This window comes from Lactuca serriola, chromosome 7 (genome assembly GCF_051521515.1).
Source record: "Lactuca serriola cultivar US96UC23 chromosome 7, Lser_US96UC23_V15, whole genome shotgun sequence".
Taxonomy (NCBI): domain Eukaryota; kingdom Viridiplantae; phylum Streptophyta; class Magnoliopsida; order Asterales; family Asteraceae; genus Lactuca; species Lactuca serriola.
Window position 1 is genome coordinate 52,985,616 of NC_136414.1, and position 26,344 is coordinate 53,011,959.

Consider the following 26,344-nt stretch of genomic DNA (forward strand, 5'->3'; position numbering starts at 1 on the left):
GAAATTAGGGCTAGGATCCAACAAAATTATTTACAACTTAGAAAGGGATGCCGTACTCTAAAAGTAAATAATTTGAAGGTAAGTGAATGACGATTCACTAATTCTCACCATGAAAAACGAAAAGGCAATTTAGGTTTTAAATGTATAGAAATATCCTAGATCTTTGAGATTCATTGAACTTTTCAATGACATGTTTAAATCTCGATATGCATTTCAAATTTGTGACTGGGATGCCGAGGATTGCAAACAAATTGTGAATAACCATGCGAATCAACATGGTGCACTCAATGTCTCTATCACCTAATCAATGTGTCGGTAAACCACACACGCTCCATTGATCTATGACAAACATCGAGTCACCCTTCGCTACCAATGTCATCCCCAAATTGATGTGCCGGTTAACCACACGCGCTCCATCAACGTTTGACAAGGGTACGAAGTGTAATTCCATGGATTAGCATCATTTTCACATTTTACCCTAAAGTAACTAAGATTGGGAATTTCAAAAACATGTAGTTACTTTGTATCTTACATTATAATTTTAATGAGGAGAGGGTTGCCCTATCCTAACCATTCGGCTAACGACCCTCCACCAGTTAAGCAAACGGTAGGTGTGAGTGTACACCCATTAAGCATCATTTTATAGGCAGCAACCTTATACCTACCTTATAGACTGGCTTCGTGAATGAGGCCTACTAAGGGTAAGACTAGCATTTTAAGTTTTATATATATATATATATATATATATATATATATATATATATATATATAAATTAAGCTTGTAATAATATATAATAACATAAGGTTGAATTTTAACCTTGTAAAATTCTAAGGGTTTGAAATTTAAATTATTCAAAATTAAACTTTTAATCACAAAATTCAAATTTCAAAACTTGAGGGCAAGTTTTGAACTTTTCAAAACACAAGGGATCAAATAAAAAATAATTCAAATTAAACAATTCATTTCATAATTATCTATATTTGACCTAATCTTATTTTAGTCATTAGATAATTACCAAATAATTTTAAATAATCCACATTTATCATATAAACAACCAATATTTAAAAGATTTGAAATTATCTATTGTTTTGGCAAGGATAATCATTTAATTAAGATAAAATTCGGATTTTAACTTCATAAAACAATTTAAGCATCAAATCCAAGTCAAAACAGCAGCTAAATCCCGAAATACCCTCTGTTTGACGCACAAACTCGCCGAGTCAAACCTTGACTCGTCGAGTAGGGCCAACTCGCCGAGTCCAGATACTGACTCGCTGAGTTGAGTCGGGCAGAGGCAAAAAACTCGATTTTTAGCAAACAAAACAGTTAAGCATCACATACAACTGAAACCAATCAAGGCTTTGATACCACTGATGGGTTTTATGCATAAGAAACATTCATATGTGCTCATACAAACCCTAATGCTTGGATCTAGGTTTCTCTATTTTACATGCTTTGATTCCAAGACTTACAAACCCTAATCTAGCATACAAATAACAAAAACAACATATAGAATCAGATCTAGATGTTTACCTCTTCAAATATTGACTTAGATCTTCTTCTCTTCTTCTCTTGAGCTTAGAGTCACAAATGTAACTCCTCTAATGGCTTACAAACACCACAAGCAAGAAGGAAACTATATGAGAGAGGTGGGAGGATGCTAAATTCGGCCCTAGGGTTTCCTTGGAAGCAAGTGGTCGAATTTGGGAGCTAGGGGTCCCTATATATACTGTTGGATGGTAGGGTTTCAGTCTAAACCCTAATGGACAGCTTATTGACCAAGCAGCCCATGGAACCTTCTGGATTAAGGCTTATGGACTAAATTTTGATGGATTCCCATCACAATTTCGTTCTCCCTTTGACCCATTAGGTTTCCCAGCCCATATATTCAACTATCAAAGATTTAACAGTTTATATCCCTTTATTTAATTAATCTCTTTTAGTCACCAAATTAATTCCCAATTAATTTATGACTAATACTTATTAAATAATATGATTTCTCCTTTAATATATTATTCTTATAATATATTAATAAATCATAAAATCCTCTCTCTCTCTCTCTCTCCATAAATTACCTTGTCAAGTTGCTCTGGTGAAGGCAACCCAAAAGGACCATACACAACCGGGTCAAGTACATACCAAATATAGTTACGGGCTTAGACACTATTCCAATAGTTTTGTGATACTATTACTGATATTTTTATGAGATGTTTTTGGGTGACCGTGGTATTATTTTATAAATGAAAAATGAAATTTTTAGACTGTATTTTGGGGATGTTTTAAGTTGGTATTAGAGCCTTGGTTTGAGGGATTCGAGCACACTCTCGGGTGTGTCTAAACTCAAACAAAGGAATTGGTATGAAAATTTTCAAAGAAAATCATTTTAAAAAGAATTTTGAAAAGAGGAAAAGAACTTTAAAAGGAGAAAAGGGTGTGGTGCATGCAATTAGCTGAGCTCAAGTAAGTGATGGGTTTTATGTACTCTAACATCCCTATGATGCACATACAACCCTAATGCTTTGGATCTAAGTTTTCTCTAATTATACATACAATATTGTTTTTCCAAAGCATGAAGCCTAAACTAGCATACAACTTGACATATGAATCATAAAACCTAGTTAGAAGATTACCTCTTGTTGTAGCTTGTTTGTATTTGGCCTTTAAGAGCTTAACACCCCAAGTATGATGCCTCAAATGTTTTACAACACATCAAGAATAAAAGGAGGCTTGTGAGAGAGAGGCTAGGAAGTACAAATCGGCTAGTATTCTCCTTTAGAATGCATGAACCGGTTTTAGAGAGTTAGGGGTTACTTTTATAGCCTATGTTTTCATCCATGCAAACCCTAATTCACTATGACCCTTCACATTTCATAAGCCTTTTAGGCTAAACCTTCATGGACTCTCATAAAGGTTTAGTCCAACCCTAATCAACATGGATCATTGGTCCAAACTATAAGTATTACTGATATACCTAATCAGTCTCCATAAATTTAATTAGTCTCTTTTGATCACTAAATTAATTCCAAATTAATTCTTGATCAATAATAATTAAATAATGTGATTTCTCAATTAATATATTATACTTATTAATAAATCAAAAATAACCTCTTTCTCAAATATCCCTCCTATCAAATTGTTCTAGTGAACTGCAACCCAAATGGACCATGCTACTTTCGGGTCAAGTACATACCAATTATAGTTATGGGCTTAGACACCTAATCCAACATTCTCCCAATTGGATAAGTCTAATAACTATAATTTCAAATGCAACTTCAAAATCCGATTAGCAATCGTAGCTCTCTAAAGCCGCTGTCGAATCCTGACGCACAATTTAGATAAGGGATCATATAATCCTCTCTTCTTCAAGATATCATGCAGAAAAATACATGAAACATAGTCATACTTATTGTCCAGCTGTTTGTTTCCTGATTTTTGACTTGTTTGACATAGAACTTAATTGAACACATCAACTAAGTCCTGACCGGTCCCTACACATAATTCAAAATAAAATCATCGAGGGGCCCAAGATATCGCTTTTATACCTCTTAAGTTAAAAGAAATAGATAAACTTCGACTTATATGCTTGTACTAATTACTTGTTAAATCATACACAATAGCACTTTTATAACATCAAGTTACTGATGTGGTTACGAATTATTAGTGTACAACCAACTCATAATCAACAACTCATATGTCTTGGTTTGAAGATTATACGATATTATCGTCTCACAATCACTTGTGATAAATTCCATTAAGTGATTCATGTAAGTGTGAGTTTAATCCTATACTCAAATCTTATTTCAGGAGCACTCATGAATGTTGTAGCAAACTCTTGCTATGTCTAAACACCTTAGACAATATACAAGCCAATTCATGAGAGTCTAATCTCATAGCCTAATTCCACAGTATGACAGACAGTGGATAGTTTGAATAATTTTATTATTCTGGAAGTCAAAACATGCAAATTGAAACAATAGCAAACAATTGACACAAGATAGTAACTTTACTCATAAATAAAACTCCTTTTATTCAATCATCAAATTTCAATTACATTTTATCTATTACAAGTTTCTAAACAACTATCTAGTCACTAAAACTAATATCGTACTGCAGCCCAATACTCTTTGCATGCTGCAAGTGCTTATCCCTACGCATTCCCTTTGTAAGGGGATCTGCTGGATTCTCTTTTGACAATATCCTCTTTACTATGAGGAGTCCTTATTCTACTTGATGTCGTATAAAGTGATATCTTCTGTCGATTTGCCTGGATCTACCATGATCCTTTGGTTCCTTGGTTAAGGCAACTGCACTCTTGTTGTCATAGAAAATATCCATAGGCTCATGTACAGTCGGTACAACTCCAAGGTCTCCAATGAAGTTCTTCAGCCATATGGCCTCCTTTGCCGCTTCGCTTGCTGATATGTACTGTAATTTGCTTGTTGAATCAGCTATAGTTTCCTGTTTGGAACTTTTCCATGTTACTGCTCCTCCATTCAGGGTAAATAACAATCCCGACTAAGAGCGGAAATTATCTCTAGCAGTCTGAAAGCCGACATCACTATACCCTGTCACTCGCAAGTCATCACTCCTACCAAGGGTAAGGACCCAGTCCTTTGTCCTCCGCAGGTACTTAAGAATGTTCTTTACCACAATCCAATGAGCTCTATCAGGATTCCATTGATATGTGTTGACCATGCTCAAAGCAAAGGCCACTTCAGGGCGAGTACATGTCATAGCATACATGATCAACCCAACTACCAAATCATATGGTACTTGACTCATATCTGCTATCTTTTCGTCTGTACTCGGACTCTGAGCCTTGATTAGTTTGGTATTGCTCTGGATAGGTAAGTCACCTTTCTTGGAGTCCTCCATGTTGAAACGTTTCAACACCTTGTTGAAGTATGTGCTATGACTAAGTCCTATTAGTCTTTTACTCATGTTTCTCAATATCCTTATCCCTAGAATGTAAGCAGCTTCTTAGAGGTCCTTTAAAGCGAAACACTTCCCAAGCCAGGACTTAACCTCCTACAAGGTTGGAATGTCGTTTCCTATGAGCAGTATGTCATCTACATACAATACGAGAAAGTAACTATACTCCCACTAGCTTTGACATACACACAAGACTCATCCTCGCTTCTCGAAAATCCAAACTCTTTGACTTTCTCATCAAAACAAAGATTCCATCTACGAGATGCTTGTTTCAATCCATAAATGGATTTCTCAAGCTTACACACTCTATTAGGGTACTTTGCATTGACAAAACCCTGTGGCTGACTCATATAAACATCTTTACCCAACTTCCTATTAAGGAAAGCGGTTTTGACATCCATTTGCCATATTTCATAATCATGAAATGCAGCTATGGCCAACATAACCCTTATAGATTTAATCTTTGCTATTAGAGAGAAGGCCTCGTCATAGTCAACTCCAGGAGTTTGAGTAAATCCCTTCGCAACCAATTGTGCCTTATATGTATGTACTTTCCCATCCATGTCGATCTTCTTCTTGAAGATCCATTTGCACCCGATTGTCTTACGAACCGGTACATTGTCAACCAAGTTCCAAACTTGATTGTCATACATGGACTGTATCTCACTGTCCATAGCCTCCTTCCATTTTGTATACTCGGGGCCTGCCATGGCTTCCTTGTAGTTGTTAGGTTCATCCAAGTTTACCATTGTACTATCACTGATAAATGTGTCACCTTCAGAAGTAATATGGATACCATAAATCTCAGTTGACATTCTAACTCTACTGGAACACCTCAGAGGCAAGGACTTGTCAATCGGTTTGACAGGAGTTTCCTCCTCGGCTTGAGCGCTAGTGTTTGAGGTTCATTCATCACTTAACTCTTGAAGCTCTTCAAGGTCAATTTGCCTCCCACTGTCCTTTTGTCATATGAGTTCTCTTTCACGGAAAACCCCTCTCCTCGCAACGTAGAAAACATTATCACTCGGTCTATAGAAGAGATATCCAAAGGACTTCTGTGGATAGCTGATGAAAATACAATGCTCACTACGAGGTTCGAGATTGTCGTGAATCTCTCGTTTTACGAAAGCCTTGTAACCCCAAACCTTGATATGTGCTAACGAGGGAACCTTCCATGTCCACATTTCGTGAGGTGTTTTGGCAACCTTTTTAGTTGGTACTAGATTACGGATATTGGCGGCAGTCTCTAAGGCATACCCCCAGAATGAGATAGGTAACAAAGCTCGACTCCTCATGGAACGAACCATGTCCAATAAGGTTAGATTACACCTCTCAGCCACACCATTAAGTTGTGGTGTCCTAGGTGGCATCAATTATGAAACAATTTCACATTCCTTAAGATAGTTGTGGAACTCGATACTATGATACTCTCCTCCTCGATCGGATCAGAGCATCTTTATCTTTCTGCCCAAATGATTCTCCACTTCTTGTTTAAACTCTTTGAACTTTTCAAAGGAATCTGACTTATGCTTGATTAAGTAGATATAGCCATATCTGATGTAATCATCAGTAAAAGTCACATAGAAGTGATTAGCATCCCTTGTGGCAAATCTGAAGGGTCCACACACATCTGTGTGTATGAGATCCAAAAAACCCTCACCATTTGCACAAGAACAAGTGAAGGGTGACTTGGCCATCTTTCCAAGAAAACAAGATTCACATGTGTCATCCAACTTTAAGTCAAATGAATCCAACACTCCATCCTTTTGGAGTTGGGCTATGTGCTTCTTTTTGACATGTCCAAGACGACAATGCCATAAACATGCTTTATCTAAACCATTGGACGAATCGATATGCAACACATTATTTCCTAAATTATCTACAACCATCACAGTTTCATATATACCATTACAAGGCAATGCTTCAAAATAAAATTTACCATTATAATAAGCATTAATACTACCAATCTCATTATTAAATGAAAAAGTAAAATCTTGTTCATACAAACCATGAAAAGAAATAATATTTCTCGCCATATCAGACAAGTAACAACAATTATTCAATTGTAAATTTAACCCACTAATAAGCGATAAAGAATAAACTCCAATCTTTGTGACATACAACTTTTTCCTATTCCCCATGATCAAGTTCATCTTCCCATGCTCCATATCCCTACTTCCTTTTAGACCCTGCAAATCAGAGCAAATGTGCAAACTACATCCTGTATGAAGGACCCAAGAATTAGCATGTGATGAGTTATTAGACAGAATAATATAAATACCTGCAAAGGTGGGCTTGATCTTCCCATCCTTTATATCCTGCAAGTATTTGGGGCAACTTCGTTTCTAATGCCCCTTTTCATGACAATGGAAGCATTCTGCTTCCTTTGGATTGGAAGAGTGCTTCCTTTGGATTGGAAGAGGGTTTAGCATAAACAACTTTGGTCCAAATGGAAGAGGATCCATCATGGGACTTTCCCTTGTGGCTCTTAGAAGGAGCCTTCCTCTTCTTTCCCTTCCCATGTCCCGTTGCCAAGACAGGGGCAATAATAGTGGGAGTAGGTACAACCGATTTGCCTTTCAAACTACTTTCAGCAGTTCTCAAAAGACCTTTAAGCTTGCTTAGAGTGACCTACTCCTTGTTCATATGGTAAGTCATACGAAACTGATCATAACATGAAGGAAAAGAGTGTATAATAATGTCAATTACCAATTCTTCATCGAAGTTAACATTTAGCTTCAGCAAGCGGTCCACAAACCTTTGCATCTTTTGCAAGTGGGCCGTGATGGACTCTCCATCCTTCATTTTGGTTGTGATCATGGAGGAAATGATCTCATAGCTTTCCTGCTGAGCACTTTGATAGTATCTTTCCATCAAATCTTGGTGCATTTCATAAGGCCAAAAGTCCTCATAGGACTTCTGAAGTTCAGCAGTCATGGTAGCAATCATGATACACGACACTTTTGTCGCGTCCCTCTCATGAGTCTTATAATCAACAATCTGTTCAGGATTAGCAGTGTTTTCATCAATCTCCTTTATCTCCTTATCGAGAACATATTCTTTGTCCTGGTACCGAATGACCATTTGAATGTTTCGAATCCATTCATTGAAGTTCGATCCATCAAAGATGACCCTCCCATATAGGTTCATGAGGGAGAAAGAGTCGGAAGAGTTTGGGTTTGATGCAGTGTTTGAAGAGACATCTGAAAAGAAAGATAAAGCTTAGATAAGATGGGGATCCTTAATATAACACCCAAATGAAATATTAAGGCTAGGACCCAACACAATATTTCACAATTCGGAAGAGGGATGCCGTAATCCAATTGTAAAATATTTGAAGGTACGTAATGATGGGTTTTGAGCATTCTAACACTTCCTAAGTGTACATGCAACCCTAATAACCTTGAATCTATGTTTTCTCTATATACATGCAAAAAAAATTTTCAAGGTTATTTCCTAACTAGCATGGCATGGGGAATATATGAAACATAAAAACTAGTAGAAATACATACCTTGTTGTTGCTTGGATTCCTTTAAGACTTTGTGAGCCTAGCACCCCAAATGTTGTGCCTCAAATGCTCCACACAACACCACAAAACTTGGAATAACTTGAGAGAATACTTCTAGCACTCAAAATTGGTTATGTCCTCTCTAGTAACCTTACTAGATCCGATTTTGTTAGTCAAAGGGTTCCTTTTATAGTGGTGTCACAATTAGGGTTTCATTAAGAAGACCCATAATTGTCATGACTCTTCATTTCTCATGACCCATGGGTTTGTAACTCCCATGGACTATCCATGGAGCTCCAAATGGTTACATCCATAACCCATAAACCATGGATCATTAATCCACCATAAAAGAATTGATGATTGTCATAATCAACCCTATATATTTAATTAGTCTCATTTTGATCACCAAATTAATACTAGATTAATACTTGATCAATACTAATTAAATAACACTATTATTAATATATTAGAACTTATAATATATTAATAATCATAAGTGCCATATTCTCTCATTTAGTCTATCCAAGTATTGCAATGCCATGCAACCCAAAGGGACCATGCCGGGTCGGATCAAGTACATACCAAATAAAGTTATGGACTTAGACACTATATCCAATAGTCTCCCACTTGATAAGTCTAATCAATATATTTGCAAATATGACTTCAAAATCCGACTAGCAATCGTAGCTCTTTCAAAGTCTCTCGGAACTGAGATGATGATGATACGCCATTTAAGATAAGTGATCATATAACCCTCTGCTCTCATGATATCAGCTGGACAAACACATGGAACATGGTCTTACTTATTGTCCAGCATTTGTTTCTTGATCTCCGATTTGTTTCGACATAGAACTAAATTGAACACATCAATTAGGTTCTGACCGGGCCCGGTACATAGGTCAAAACCAAATCATCGAGGGGCCCAGATATCGCTTCTATTTCTAGAAGGAATAGATAAACTTCGACTGATATGCTTGTACTAACTACTTGTTGAATTACTCACAAAGGCACGTTTTATAACATCGAGTTACCAATGCGTTTTCGTACAATCAATGAATAACCAACTCATAGTCAACAAATCATATCTCTAGGTTTGAAGATTTATATGATATTACCGTCTCACGATCACTCGAGATAAATTCCATGAAGTGATGCAAGTGAGCGTGGGTTGAATCCAATACTCAGCCCTTATGAGTACTCATGAATGTTGTAGCAACCAGTGCATTGTCTAAAGCACTTTAGACAAATCATACAAGCCAAATTCATGACAGTCTTAAATCAATACTTACTTCCAAAGTTTGACTGACTGTGGATGGTTTGAATAATATGATATATACCATAACATAATTATTCTGGAAGTAAAAACATGCAAAATTGAAACATGGTAAACAATCAACACAAGATAGTAACACCTTACTCATAAATAAATAACAACTTTTATTTATCATCAAATGTCAATTACATTTTGCAAGTTTCAGGAATCTAATTATTGAAACTAATATCATCCTTCAGCCCAATGCGCCTAGCATGCTGTAAATGCTTAACCCTGCTCAGTCCCTTCGTGAGGGGATCTGTCGGGTTCTCATCTGATGATACCCTCTTTGCCACGAGGAGTCCTTCTTCTATTCTATGTCTAATGAAATGGCATTTTCTGTCAATGTGCCTAGATCTCCCGTGATCTCTTGGTTCTTTCGCCAAAGCAATCGCACTTTCACTGTCACAGAAAATTTCCATTGGCTCCTTTATAGCTGGTACAACTCCAAGGTCTTCGATGAAGTTCTTTATCCATATCGCCTCTTTTGCTGCCTCGCTTGCTGCTATGTACTCTAATTCACAAGTTGAATCAGCTACTGTCTCCTACTTGGAACTTTTCCAAGTAATCGCTCCTCCATTTAGGATAAAGACCCAGCCTGACTGAGAGCGGAAATTATCCCGATCAGTTTGAAAGCTAGCATCACTATATCCTTCCACTCTCAAGTCATCACTGCCTCCGAGGGTAAGGACCCAGTCCTTAGTCCTCTGCAAATACTTGAGAATGTTCTTTACCGCTGTCCAGTGTGCCTTGCCAGGGTTCCCTTGATATCTACTGACCATGCTCAAAGAAAAGGCCACATCAGGGTGAGTACAAGTCATAGCATACATGATCGAGCCCACAGCGGAAGCGTATGGTATCTGACTCATTTCAGCTATCTCAGCCTCTGTGCTCGGACTCTGAGTCTTACTTAGCTTGGCATTACTCTGGATTGGTAACTCTCCTTTCTTGGAATCTTGCATACTGAACCTCTTCAGTATCTTATCCATATAAGTACTTTGACTAAGTCCAATTAGTCTCTTACTCTTATCTCTCAATATCCTTATCCCTAGGATATAGGTAGCTTCCCCAAGGTCCTTCATAGCAAAAACACTTCCCAAGCCAGGCGTTAACCTCCTGCAAAGTTGGGATGTTGTTTCCTATGAAAAGTATGTCATCCACATACAACACCAAGAAGCTAACTATGCTCCCACTAGCCTTGACATACACACAAGACTCATCCTCACTCCTAGAAAAGCCAAACTCTTTGACTTTCTCATCAAAGCAAAGATTCCACCTGCGAGATGCTTGTTTCAATCCATAAATGGATTTTTCAAGCTTACACACTCTATTAGGGTATTTTGGATCGACAAAACCCTCTGGCTGAGCCATGTAAACATCCTCAGCCAACTTCCCATTAAGGAAAGCGATTTTGGCATCCATTTGCCATATTTCATAGTCATGAAATGCAGCTATGGCTAACAACACTCTAATAGACTTAATTTTAGCTACTGGTTAGAAGGTCTCATCATAGTCAACTCCCAGAGTTTGAGTAAAGCCCTTCGCAACCAGTCGCGCTTTATAAGTGTGTACTTTCCCATCCATGTCGGTCTTCTTCTTGAAGATCCATTTGCACCCAACTGTCTTACGACCTGGTACATTGTCAACCAAGTTCCAAACTTGATTGTCATACATGGACTTAATCTCGCTGTCCATAGCCTCCTTCCATTTCGCAGACTCAGGGCCTGCCATGGCTTCCTTATAATTATTAGGTTCATCCAAATCTATCAGTGTACTATCACTGATAAATGTATCACCTTCAGTGGTGATGTGATAACCATAATAAAATTCAGGTGTGTTCCTTACCCTAGTGGAACGTCTTGGAGGTACAGACTCATCTATCGGCTCAACAAGAGTTTCCTCCTCAAGTTGGCTGACAGTTTTTGAGGTTCCTTCACCACTTGACTCTTGAAGCTCTTCAAGGTCAATTTGCCTCCCACTGTCCCCTTGGCTTATGAATTCTCTCTCACGAAAGACTCCTCTTCTTGCTACAAAGACCACATTATCACTGGGTCTGTAGAAGAGGTAACCAAAGGATCTCTGTGGGTAGCCGATGAAAATACACCTCTCGCTTCGGGGCTCAATCTTGTCATGAGTCTCATGCCTCACAAAAGCTTTACAACCCCAAATCTTGATGTGGTCCAAATTGGGCACTTTCCTACTCCACATCTCGTGAGGTGTTTTGGCAACCTTTTTAGTAGGGACTAGATTAAGGATATGGGTGGCAGTCTCTAAGGCATACCCCCAGAAAGAGATTGGTAACGAAACTCGACTCATCATGGAACGAACCATATCCAACAGGGTTCGATTGCGCCTCTCAGCTACACCACTCAACTGTGGTATCCTGGGAGGTGTTAATTGTGAGACAATCCCACATTCCTTAATATAGTCAAGGAACTCAATGCTAAGATACTCTCCTCCCCGATCGGATCGGAGCATCTTGATGTTCATGACCAATTAATTCTCAACTTCCTGCTTAAACTCTTTGAACTTTTCAAAGGTTTCTGACTTATGCTTGATTAAGTAAATATATCCATATCTACTGTAATCAACAGTAAAAGTCACATAATAACGATTAGCATCCCTTGTAGCAAATCTGAAGGGCCCACACACATCCGTGTGTACAAGGTCCAACAAACCTTCACCCCTATCACAAGTACCTGTGAAGGGTGACTTTGTCATTTTTCCAAGTAAACAAGATTCACAACTATCATCTGACTTGAGGTCAAATGATTCCAAGACTCCAGCCTTTTGGAGTTGGCCTATGCGCTTCTTGTTAACATGTCCAAGACGACAATGTCACAAGGATGCTTTATCCAAGCTATCAGAAGAATCAATATACAACACATTATTTCCTAGATTGTCTACAACATTCAGGGCTTCATATACACCATCACAAGGTATTGCTTTAAAGTAAAATACATCATTGTAATAAACATTAATAGCACCATCTTTATTATCAAATGAAAATGTAAAACCTTGTTTGTACAAGCCATGAAAAGAAATAATATTTCTCGCCATTTCGGGCGAGTAACAACACTTATTCAAATCTAACATTAACCCATTATTAAGCAATAAAGAATAAACTCCTATCTTGGTAACATGTGATGCTTTCCTGTTGCCCATGACTAAGTTTATCTTCCCGTGCTCCACTTGCTCACTTCTTCTTAGTGCCTGCAAATTAGTACAAATGTGAATACCACACCCTGTATCAAGCACCCAAGAATAAGCATTAGATGAGTTGTTAGACAATATTGTGTAAATACCTGCATGGGTGGGTTTAACCTTCCCATCCTTTACATCTTGCAGATATTTGGCGCAGCTTCGCTTGAAGTGTCCCTTATCCTGGCAATAGAAGCACTGTGCTTCCTTTGTGTTTGAAGAAGGAGTAATGGGACCTTTCTTTGTCCCAATTGAAGAGGAACCATCAAGAGTCTTACCCTTGGTACCCTTTGAAGGGCTTTTCCTCTTCTTACCCTTCCCTTGCCCAATTGCAAGAACAGGGGCTGTTAAAGGAGTAGAAGTAGCAACCGCTTTACCCTTAAGGCCATTTTCAGCTGTCCTTAAGAGTCCTTGAAGTTTGCTACGTGTGACTTCCTCCTTATTCATATGATAAGTCATACGAAACTGATCATAACTTGAAGGTAAGGAATGGAGAATGATGTCAATCGTCAATTCCTCAGGGAAGTCAACATTGAGCTTTAGCAACCGGTCAACGAACCTTTGCATCTTGTGCAAGTGATCGGTGATGGGTTCACCATCCTTCATCCTTGCGGTTATCATGGAGGAAATGATTTCATACCTCTCTTGATGCGCGCTATGATGGTACCTTTCCATCAGATCTAGGTGCATCTCATAGGGGTAGAAATCTTCATAATATTTTTGGAGTTCCGGAGTCATTGTGGCCATCATGATGCAGGACACCTTGGTGGCATCCTTATCATGTGCAATGAACTCCGCAAGCTCTTCTGGAGTAGCAGTGGCTTCATTAACAACCTTAAGCTCCCTATCAAGGACATATTCTTTGTCCTCATAGCGGGTAATCATCCTGATGTTTCTGATCCACTCATTAAAGTTGGATCCATCAAAGATGACCTTACCACACAAGTTCATTAGGGAAAAGGAGCCTATAGGGTTTGAGCCAACATTATTATTGGAAGACATCTGGAATAAAAGAAAGATAAGTTTCATTAGATTAAGAATCCTTAATAAGTCACCCAAATGAAATATTAAGGCTAGGATCCAACATACTATTTATAGGTGGAAGAGGGATGCTGTAATCCACACTATAAAATATTTGAAGGTATATAAATGACGATTTACCAATTTCCACCATAAGAATGAAATATTTTATTATTAGGTTTTATTGGTTTTGAAACCCCTAGATCTTTTGAGATACATTGAACTTTTCAATGGCATGTTTGAATCTCAAATGTGCCCTCTCAAGTTTGTGACTGGGATGCTGAGGATCACAAACAAGGTGTGAATAACCATACAAATTGACTTGGTACCCTTAACAATATTAACTAATCGATGTGCCGGTTAACCACACACGCTCCACCGATCTATAATAAAGTCAAGTTACCCTTTGCCACTCTTACTAGTCCACGTTAGTGTGCCGGTTAACCACACACGCTCCACTAACGACTTGGTAAGGTACAAAGTGTAAGTTTATGGGCTAGCACCAATTTCACATTTTCCTAAAGTAACTAAGATTGGGAATTTATAATGTGTAGTTACTTTAAGTCACCATTTTATAGGCAACAACCTTATACCCCCTTATAGACCGGCTTCGTGAATGAGGCCTACTAACGGTAAGAATGACATATTCTTATACATATCTATATAATAAAATTATAATAATAGTATAAGTGTTGATTTTTAAACTTTTTAAAAATCTAAGGTTTAATTTGGAGTTAAAGTATTAGAGTGTAAGACTTTTCAAATTCCAAAACTTGAGGGCAAGAATTGAAACTATTCCAAGTCTCTTTAATTTGTAACTTCTGAGTTTTAATGATTCATAAAAATGAAGACTCTTCATTTTATGAAACCTCTTTAGTTCTTTAATCACAATTTAAAGAAGTGACCTTTGGTTATCCATAACTTGAGGACAAGTTATGGACACCATCAATACAATTAAGATCAAGAATTAAACACACATGGTGGTTACACATAATTCCTATGATCTTCTAAAAACTCATAAGAATATAAATTCATGTCAAGCAATTTCAAGAAATCATATAAACATATATAATACTTTAGAAATTGTTAAAAGTCATGTAAAATGGATTAACATAATCATTATCATTTTGAAAAACAGATTTTACAAGTCCATAACAGATTGGGATAATGATTCTAATCCATTTCCAGCAACAAAAACTCGAAAAATCTGCCCAGCTCGATCCTACTCGTTGAGTGCATTATCCTACTCGGCGAGTAGGATGAATTTGTTCATGGACTCGGCGAGTCCTCCCCATGGACTCGGCGAGTACAATCGTCAGAATGCAGAATTTTCGATTTTCAAGCAGTTTTGCATCAAGTATACAGAAAACAATCCTAGGCTCTGATACCACTGATGGGTTTTGAGCATTCTAACACTTCCTAAGTGTACATGCAACCCTAATAACCTTGAATCTATGTGTTCTCTATATACATGCAAATTTCTTTTTCAAGGTTATTTCTTAACTAGCATGGCATGGGGAATATATGAAACATAAAAAGTAGTAGAAATACATACCTTGTTGTTGCTTGGATTCCTTTAAGACTTTGTGAGCCTAGCACCCCAAATGTTGTGCCTCAAATGCTCCACACAACACCACAAAACTTGGAATAACTTGAGAGAATACTTCTAGCACTCAAAATTGGTTATGTCCTCTCTAGTAACCTTACTAGATCCGATTTTGTTAGTCAAAGGGTTCCTTTTATAGTGGTGTCACAATTAGGGTTTCATTAAGAAGACCCATAATTGTCATGACTCTTCATTTCTCATGACCCATGGGTTTGTAACTCCCATGGACTATCCATGGAGCTCCAAATGGTTACATCCATAACCCATAAACCATGGATCATTAATCCACCATAAAAGAATTGATGATTGTCATAATCAACCCTATATATTTAATTAATCTCACTTTGATCACCAAATTAATACTAGATTAATACTTGATCAATACTAATTAAATAAAACTATTATTAATATATTAGAACTTATAATATATTAATAATCATAAGTGCCATATTCTCTCATTTAGTCTATCCAAGTATTGCAATGCCATGCAACCCAAATGGACCATGCCGGGTCGGATCAAGTACATACCAAATAAAGTTATGGACTTAGACACTATATCCAACACGTAAATGATGATATACCAATTTCCACCATGAAAAACAAAATGAAGATTTAGGTTTTAAATGAATTGAAATTCCTAGATTCTTTTGAGATTCACTAAACTTTTTAATGGCATGTTTAAATCTCGAGTATGCCCTTCAAGTTTGTGACTGGAATACCAAGGATCACAAACAAGGTGTGAATAACCATGCAAATGTGCTTGGTACTCTTGATGTTACATATCACCTAATCAATGTGCCGGTTTACCACACAAGCTCCATTGATCTATGATAAGCATCAAGCTATCCTTTACCACCCTTGTTAGTCCCAAATTAGTGTACCGGTTAACCACACACGCTCCACTAATGACTTAGCAAGGTGCAAAGTGAAATTTCATGGAATAGCACCATTTTCACATTTTTCCTAAAGTAACTAAGATTGGGGATTTATAAAAGTTTAGTTACTTTATAACATCATTATACCTATTAATGAGGATTAATGTAACATCCCGAGTTCAGGAGTGAAAGTTCAGGGTTCAAAGAGAAAATTTGAATGGTGGACTTGGCGAGTCCATGGGTGGACTCGACGAGTAGGGTCGCGATTCTGGTCGCGTGTTAAGTGGCCAACTCGGCGAGTCGGTGGCTGGACTCGGCGAGTCGGTGCTGTGTGGAGAAAACCCTAATCCCAGGGGTTGAGCCCTATATAAAGAACATAATACCCTCTGCCCAGCCTCTTTGCTCTCCCTTGAAGTCCAAAAACCCTAATATTCGTTTGAGAGAGAATTAGAGAGCATTTGGATCTTGAAGGAGTTTTTGTTGAGGAAATCTTAGAAGATTAAGAGGCTTGGAGAAAGGGGCTTTACAAGGTTTTGGCTTATTCTTTTGTTGGAGTCTTCTTTAGAGGTAATGATTCGTTGCTTAAGCTGTTATCCATCTAGATCTATCATTTTTAGGATTTTTGGGAATATATCTAGTGCTATCTTGAGTTTGGAGGTTGGATCTGAGGTTGCTACCTCAGATCTAGAGTAGTGATGATCCAAAAGAGCATAAAGTCCCTGTTCAAGAGCTGATTGATGAAGCCTTTTAGTCCCAAACCTTAGCCAAGAGTGTTGTGGGCTTAGATCTCCTTGGATTCACGTACAGTTTGCCACTTTACGTGATGGATGGATTGTATAAGAGTAGATCTATGGATTTGAGACTCTGCATGGTTTGGAAAGCCTCTGTATGGGTTAAGAGCTAGTGGTACTCGGCGAGTCACATGGGTGCACTCGGCGAGTTGCATGAAGATAGGCAGTAACTCGACGAGTTGGAAGAACAACTCGGTGAGTTGGTTGAAGATAGCCTTGGACTCGGCGAGTCTGGTCGTGTGGTCCTAACCTTTTCTAGTTATCCTGTGAATCAGTGAGTCAAGGGATGACTCAGTGAGTTAAGTACGGTTAGACTCAGAGTTTTGGGACTTGGCGAGTCTTGGGGCGACTCGACGAGTTGAGCCGTGTCATGGAAGTTTCAGAGCATGGGGACTCAACGAGTCAGTGGGTTGACTCGGCGAGTAGAGTCAGTCAGGAGGGTTAAATTTGACTAAGGAATTTGACTTTGAGCAAGAGTTGACCAATTGACTTCCAGGGGTAATTTGGTAATTATGGGTATTTATTGAGTTCAGTCTTTTGGTATTGATCAGTGGTGGAGTTCGTGTCGGAGATTGGAGTAGCGTGATCTTATCCTTTTCAGTCAGCAGTTGCGAGGTGAGTTATCCTCACTATACTAAGGGGTCTAAGGCACCAAGGCCGACCCATTAGATTTGATATCCTAGTAGTCATTGATATATTTAGTTGAGTTAGTAATGTATGACTGCTGATATGCTAGTCGGGTTGATCTGTAGGACTGCTTGTGATACTGATTGATTACCTGTATATGCATTTATCTATTACATGTCGACATGTTAGGTGGGGTGGGTTGAGGTTGTACTGCTCCGTGCGGTAGCCAGCAAACCCGGGAGTATTCCAGATATGAGCTGAGGGCCCGGTAGGCATTCTAGACTCACACTGAGGACTCGAGAGCATTCCAGATACGAGCTGAGGTCCCGGTAGGCATTCCAGATTTGTGATGAGGGCTCGATGGCATTCCAAATATGAGCTGAGGGCCCGGTAAGCATTCCAGACTTGTACTGAGGGTCTGGGGGGGGGGGGGTAGTCCAGCTTGTAAAGCTGGGGACCCAGTGTATGCTGCTCTATTTTGATTGATATGATACGCTAATGTTGATATTGCTATGTGGACTGTATGTGTATCGGTATTTTGGGGTGACTCACTAAGCTTTCGGGCTTACAGTTTCAGTTTAGGGTTTCAGGCACCTCAGGGGATCGCGGCAAGGCCAAGGCGTGATCGTACAACTCCTCCTACTATGTTATGTTTATGGGAAAAGACTCTGATAATCAATGTTTTGAAAACTAAATTTGTAATGTTTTGATGAACATGACATGTTTTTAAAAGTTTAAATTTGCTTGAAATTTTGAATGTTACAATTAATGTCCAATCCTACCCGTTCAGCTAACGACCCTCCACCAGTCAAGGAAGCGGTGGGTGACAGTGGACACCCATTCAATCGCCATTCTATAGACAATTTCCTTATACCCCCCTTATAGACCGGCTTCGTGAATGAGGCCTAGTAATGGTAAGACTGACTTGAGTTATACATATATATAAGTATTAAACATTAATATTATAATAGTATAGGGTTGAATTTTAAACTTTTAAAATTCTAGGGTTTGGAATTAAAGTTTCATAAATGAGACTTTTAAAATCCCAAAACTTGAGGGAAAGTTTTGAAACTCTTCAAAAGCTCATGAGTTTTAGAATTTACGTTGTATAAAAGATACTTTCTAAGTCCCATAACTTGAGGACAAGTTTTGAAACTCTTCAAGACTTTTGGAATTCTATAACTTAAAGATTTAATGCTTCATGAATGAGACTTTTCATATTTCATAACTTGAGGACAAGTTATGAAACTCTTTAAGAAACATTTAGATCAAATTTAAACTAATACAATTATCAAATAATATGTCATTTACCAATTTGACCTAATTTAGTTCATGTAGCATGATAATTTATAATTCTACAAATAATCAGTTTTTCCTCAAAATCAAGTAATTATCTTAAAATTGTCAATCATCATATTATCGGATGGGGAGAATCATTACCATATTAGTAAAATCAAATTTGATGAACCAAAACAATTTGTGGTAATGATCCTAATCCAAAACAGGCCAAAAACTCGAAAATTCTGCCAACGGATGACCCAACTCGTCGAGCTAGGCAATGAACTTGTCGAGTTCATGGCTAAATTCATTCAAATCGTCGAGTCCCTCTTAGGACTTGTCGAGTCCATCAGGCATTGGCCAGAAATGTCATTTTTTCAACTTTGAAAATCAAACAGTTGCATCAATATAATAGAAAACACCCATGGCTCTAATACCACTAATGGGTTTTATGTACTCTAACATCCGTATGGTGCACATACAACCCTAATGCTTTGTATCTAAGTTTTCTGTAATTATACATGCAATATTGTTTTTCCAAAGCATGAAGCCTAAACTAGCATACAACTTGACATATGAATCATAAAAACTAGTTAGAAGATTACCTCTTGTTGTAGCTTGTTTGTATTTGGACTTTAAGAGCTTAGCACCCCAAGTATGATGCCTCAAATGTTTTACAACACATCGAGAACAAAAGGAGGCTTGTGAGAGAGAGGCTAGGAAGTACAAATTGGCTAGTATTATCCTTTAGAATGCATGAACCGATTGTAGGGAGTTAGGGGTTACTTTTATAGCCAAGGTTTTCATCCATGCAAACCCTAATTCACCATGACCCTTCACATTTCATAGGCCTTTTGGGCTAAAGCTTCATGGACTCTCATAAAGGTTTAGTCCAACCCTAATCAACATGGATCATTGGTCCAAACTATAAGTAATACTGATTTACCTAATCAGTCCTCGTAAATTTAATCGGTCTCTTTTGATCACTAAATTAATTCCGAATTAATTCTTGATCAATACTAATTAAATAATATGATTTTTAAATTAATATATTAATAAATCACAAATAACCTCTTTCTCAAATATCCATCTTATCAAATTGTTCTAGTGAATAGCAACCCAAATGGACCATGCTACTTTCGGGTCAAGTACATACCAATTATAGTTATGGGCTTAGACACCTAATCCAACAGTAAGTACTCCCAAATTAAGTACCCATACAAGTTTGTGTTATGATATGTTTATTAGAACTGATTGCTAGATTTGGACTAAGTATCTAGGAAGGATGCCTTAAGTTCCTGTTATATGTGTATCAGCTTTATAAACTGCATGCTAGTACAAATTAGTCAGTGATATGATGGCCTGATTAGGACATGCTTGATTTTGTGTACTCAATGCTCGAATGCTGCTTGCTTTGTGCTTTTAGGAGTTCTAGTTATCTTTACCTAACTTGTAAGTGAATATGTTAAGTTACATATTGCAAGGACTAAATAATTTCAGAAGGTTAGGTTTAACTCTATTTCGCAGCTCTTGTTTGAGTCCAACTGTTGTAGGGTAGGACCTCTCGTTCAAAGAATTATCTAGTGTTAGTGATATGTCATAGTATTCACGAGCTAGTTAGGGGAAGATAGCAGGGACTTCTTATGCAACTGATAGTGGAGAGTGGGTTGGTGATTACCCTAGGGCAAGCCTAGGATGAGATTAGCGTGAGAACAACAGTAGCAGTAGAAGGGACTTGGTGGAGTCAGCACAGTTCTTGAGGAAAGTACAGATAGATGAGGAAAGGTAGCATGGGCCGATATTACTGAAAATAGAGGATCCGTACTTGAATCAAGGAAGGCTGAGATGAATCTAGGGAACTTGTAGTATGTGAGATCCCTCGAGTTATGATGTGTATACTGATGTTTGTTATGGTGTATTTTCAGTATGGTGACGCTACGCACTAGGCCAGTTGGCAGTTCAGGTGTTGGTGAGGGACCAGGCTCGGGCTTTGGAGCCTGGCTGTTAGAGGAGCAAACAAGAGAGTTCATCTCATCCGAGGTCATGCACAACATTTTAGACCAGACTCTTATGATCTTCGCTATGATCAAGGAGGGTATGTTGGAGCTTTCGGATGAGAGGCTGAGTGCATTCTGCACTTAGGTGGCGGCCATGATGGGGTCGTACACGCTGACATTCAGGGAGTTCAAAGATTGTGGAGCTCCCGATTATCATGGGGCTCGGGATCGCATTGCTAGCAGTAGGTGGTTGACTGATGTTGCCAATGCCTTCCATACGAGACGATGTCTCGAGGGGGACAATGTTTGACTTGCCTCCTATCTTCTGAAGGACAGGGTACGTGACTGGTGAGAGGAGGTTGGATATGCCATTGGTGATGATGCAACTCTTGATTCTATGACTTGGAGTGACTTTTCGGCCAGGTTCAGGGCTGAGTTTGCACCTGTGATTGAGGTGAAACAGCTTGCCAGGGAGTTCCAGGATCTCCAGCAGATGACTGAGACAGTGACCCAGATCACCGCTATGTGCTGGAAGAGGGCCCTTCTTGTTCCGTAATATGTGGCGGATGAGGTGATGAAAAAAGGCCCGGTACCATGAGATGCTGAGGAGCGACATTCAACAATTTGTAAGCTGATCCAGCTGCAAGACGATGTAGGATATGATAGTGAGATCTAAGGAGAGGAAGATTGATTTAGAGATGGAGAGGAAGAGGAAACCAGATGCTTCGTCTGGCGTAGAGGGTTCAGTCAAGAAGCCTAAAGTAGATTCCCGAGGGAAGGGCCAGCAGGGTCGAGGCCATTGTGGCAAGTGTGGTAGGACACATGATGGGGCATGCAGAGCAGGTAGTTCAGGCTACTTTAAGTGCGGCTGAACTGGTGTGGGATTGTCAATCCCGTATAGATCTATACACAAGTATCACGCTCCCCCTACAAGGGATTATGGTATATAATACAGGACTTAATAATGCATACTCGAACGTACGTGAAGCTGTCTCACATTACTAGGTATAAACAGATTTACGATGATAAAAGACTGTACTTCTTTTGAAAGCATTTCATTTGTCGAGATGTATATGTAAAATGTATGAATCACTTGAATACTATGCTCATTATAGTTTGTCAAAAGTATGTTCCCATTTGGTAATAACAACTTGGTGATATAATATCCCTTTAAAACATAAAGTTATTTTTGTATCAACACTCTATAAGAACGATATTATAAAAATAATACTTTGATTTGTAATGTACTTGTATTTCCCCCCTAAAATGTGAAAAGAATTGAAAAGTAGGGGTATGAACTCACTCGTTTCGAAGAGAGAGGCTAGGGTTGAGCAGAACTTCGTCCGCGGATGGTTGCGTCGTCGGGCTCTTCGGGAATCTCTGCAGCGTAAATCTTTCGTCGGGGCTCGAGTGCGGAAACCGAGGTCGTCGGGATAGCTTCTTGTGCTTGGAAGTGTGTGAGAGTAACTGGGGATTTGAGAAAGGTGTGCAAAGACTCGAGCTCATGCCATCTATTTATAGTGCTGGAAGAGTGAGTACGCGGGGCGTAATTTTGGAGTACGCTGGGCGTACTCACGTACGCGGCGCGTACGTCGTTACGCTGGGCGTAATATGGCGTCATGGCTTACGACTCCTGGCTAGTTAAGCGTAGCTTGGGCGGGCCGATGGGACTCGACTCTGGGTCTAGTACGCGGGGCGTACTCCCAGAGTACGCGGGGCGTAATCCCTGCTTCCGACTTCTAAATTCCGTAACTTTTGCGTACGAGCTCCGTTTTTCGCGTTCTTTATATCCACGCGTAGGTGAGATTATGCTCTACAACTTTCCTTTAGACTCCGTCGGCTAGTTTTGACTTTATTTTTAATGATATATTTTTAATAGGCGGGCCTCCTAAAGTTCGTTAAAAATTCATAGGTCCTTTATTCGACGTCGGTTTTCGTTTGTCTTTTTATTGTTTTATTACTACTGAGGAGATCTTCAACTTTCGTTTAGGTTGCGTTAGCTAAATAACACTCGATCTTCAATCCGAGTTTTTTTTTTTTTAGCCCTCTACTACTGTTACGAAACTTTGAAAATTCGTAACTTCTTCATACGAGGTCCAATTTGGGCGATCCTTTTATGTACGTTCACCTTTCAACGAGATCTACGACTTTTGTTTAGATACTTAAGGCTTAAAAATGCATTTTATTGAGATTCTACTTTTTACGTCAAAAAAATGTTTTAACGTCGCGTCGTAAATATACGAGTGGTTATAATTTCTTCAATGTAACCCGGTTTTGAGCGTTCTTTATGTTTTTGGAAACCTTGGCATGATATCTAATATTCGATGCATCCCAACTTAGATACTTGAACACTTTATTTTCGAGGTTAATTTCGTTGTTTTTAGCTTTCGAGTGTTTATAATGCTTTTTGGGAAAAATAGGGTTGTCACATCATCCCCCTGTTAAGGGAATTTCGTCCCGAAATTTAATCTAAGATAGAGTTTACATTTTTAGGAAAAAGATGCGGGTACTTTTGTTTCATCTGATCTTCGCGTTCCCAGGTGTATTCAGGTCCTCGCTTGGCGTTCCAGCGGACCTTTACAATGGGTATGCGGCTTTGTTTAGTCCTTTTGATTTCCCGATCCATGATCTCTACTGGTTCCTCCACAAATTGAAGGTTTTCATTTGTTGCAATTTCGTCTAGAGGGACGACAAGGGTCTCGTCGGATAAGCACTTCTTTAGATTTGATACGTGAAAGGTAGGGTGTACGTTGTGGAGTTCCTGAGGTAGTCTAAGTTTGTAAGCCACTGGACCGATCCTGGCAAGGATCTCGAATGGTCCGATGTATCTAGGGTTCAGTTTTCCACGTTTTCCGAAGCGTATTAAGCCTTTCCAAGGTGAGACTTTGAGTAGGACATGGTCTCCAACTTGGAATTCCAAGGGTTTGCGTCTCTTATCTGCGTAACTCTTTTGTCTATCTCTTGATGCTTTTAGACGTTCTCGGATTTGAACAATTTTCTCCGTAGTCTCCCTTATGATTTCTGGTCCAGTGAGCGTGTTGTCAGTTGCTTGTCCTTTTGCTAGTTGCGTGTCCCCCACTTCGGCCCAGCACAAAGGTGACCTGCATTTGCGGCCATAAAGGGCTTCGAACGGGGCAGCCTTGATGCTGGTGTGGTAGCTATTGTTGTACGAGAATTCGACCAATGGTAGATGTGTGTCCCATGCTTTGCCAAAGTCGATTACGCAAGCTCTCAGCATGTCTTCTAGGGTTTGTATAGTTCTCTCACTCTGGCCGTCGGTTTGTGGGTGATAAGCGGTACTCATGTCTAGTCTTGTCCCCAAAGCTTTTTGTAGCGACTGCCAGAACCTTGAGGTGAATCTACTATCACGGTCCGAGATAATGGACATGGGCACACCATGCAGTCGTACAATTTCTCTGAGGTATGTTCTTGTTAACTTCTCCAATTTATCCGTCTCTTTGATCGGTAGGAAATGTGCTGACTTAGTTAACCTGTCGACAATTACCCAAATGGTGTCGAGTCCGCTTGTTGTCTTGGGCAACTTTGTTATGAAATCCATGGTTATCCGCTCCCACTTCCATTCGGGTATTTCTGGTTGTTGTAATAAACCCGAGGGCTTCTGATATTCCACCTTGACTTTGGCACATGTTAGGCATTTGCTTACGTAGGTAGCAATTTCGGCTTTCATGTTTTGCCACCAGTACAATTTCTTGAGATCGAGATACATCTTATCGGAGCCGGGATGTATGGAGTATCGTGTTTTATGGGCTTCGTCCATAACGATTTCTCTGAATCCACCAAACTTCGGTATCCAAATTCGATCCATGAAATAACGAATTCCGTTGTTCTTGGTCTCAAGGTTCTTATCCATTCCTCTTAGGGCTTCTCCTGTCACATTTTCGGCTTTCAAGGCTTCTATTTGGGCTTCCTTGATTTGCATGAACAGGTGTGAATGGATTGTCATAGTTAGGGATTTCACTCGGCGACCTGAGTACTCCTTCCGACTGAGTGCATCAGCCACTACATTAGCCTTTCCGGGGTGATATCGGATTTCGCACTCGTAATCACTTAGTAGTTCTACCCATCGCCTCTGTCTCATGTTGAGTTCCTTCTGGTTGAGGATATGTTGGAGGCTTTTATGATCAGTGAAGATGGTACATTTTGTGCCGTAGAGATAGTGTCTCCATATCTTCAGAGCGAAGACGACTGCTCCTAGCTCAAGATCATGCGTTGTGTAGTTCACTTCGTGCGTCTTTAGTTGTCTTGAGGCGTAGGCGATGACCTTCCCTCTTTGCATTAAGACACACCCAAGTCCTTGGTTTGAAGCATCACAATAGACCACGAAGTCCTCCGTTCCTTCTGGCAAGGTTAGGATGGGCGCACTACATAAGGCTCGCTTTAGTGTCTGAAATGCACTGTCTTGTTTTTCTCCCCAGTCGAAGGTCACATTCTTCTGGGTTAGGGTGGTAAGTGGCTTGGCAATCTTTGAAAAGTTCGGTATGAATCTTCGGTAATACCCGGCGAGTCCCAAAAATTGCCGGATTTCTGTAGGGGTTCTTGGAGTAGTCCAACTATCTATTGCCTTTATTTTGGAGGGGTCCACGTGTATTCCTTCTTTGCTTACAACATGTCCTAGGAAATCCACTTCCCGAATCCAAAATTCACATTTGGAAAATTTTGCGTAAAGTTTCTCTGCCCTTAATGTTTCCAATACTTGGCGGAGGTGTTTGCTGTGTTCTTCCTGGCTTCTTGAATAGATGAGTATATCATCTATGAACACGATCACAAACTTGTCCAGGAAGGGACGACATACTCGGTTCATCAAGTCCATGAACACTGCTGGAGCATTCGTCAATCCGAAGGGCATTACCACAAATTCGTAGTGACCATAACGTGTTCGGAAAGCCGTTTTGGGGATGTCTCCTTCCAGTACTCGTAGTTGGTGATAACCAGACCTTAGATCGATCTTTGAGAAGTAGCTTGCCCCCTGCAGTTGGTCGAATAGATCGTCTATGCGCGGTAAGGGATATCGGTTCTTGATTGTGAGTTTGTTTAGCTCCCGATAATCGATGCACATGCGAAAGGATCCGTCCTTCTTCTTCACAAATAGGACTGGCGCTCCCCATGGTGAGAAACTTGGTCTGATGAATCCCTTGCTTAGCAGCTCGTTTAATTGACTGGATAGTTCCTGCATC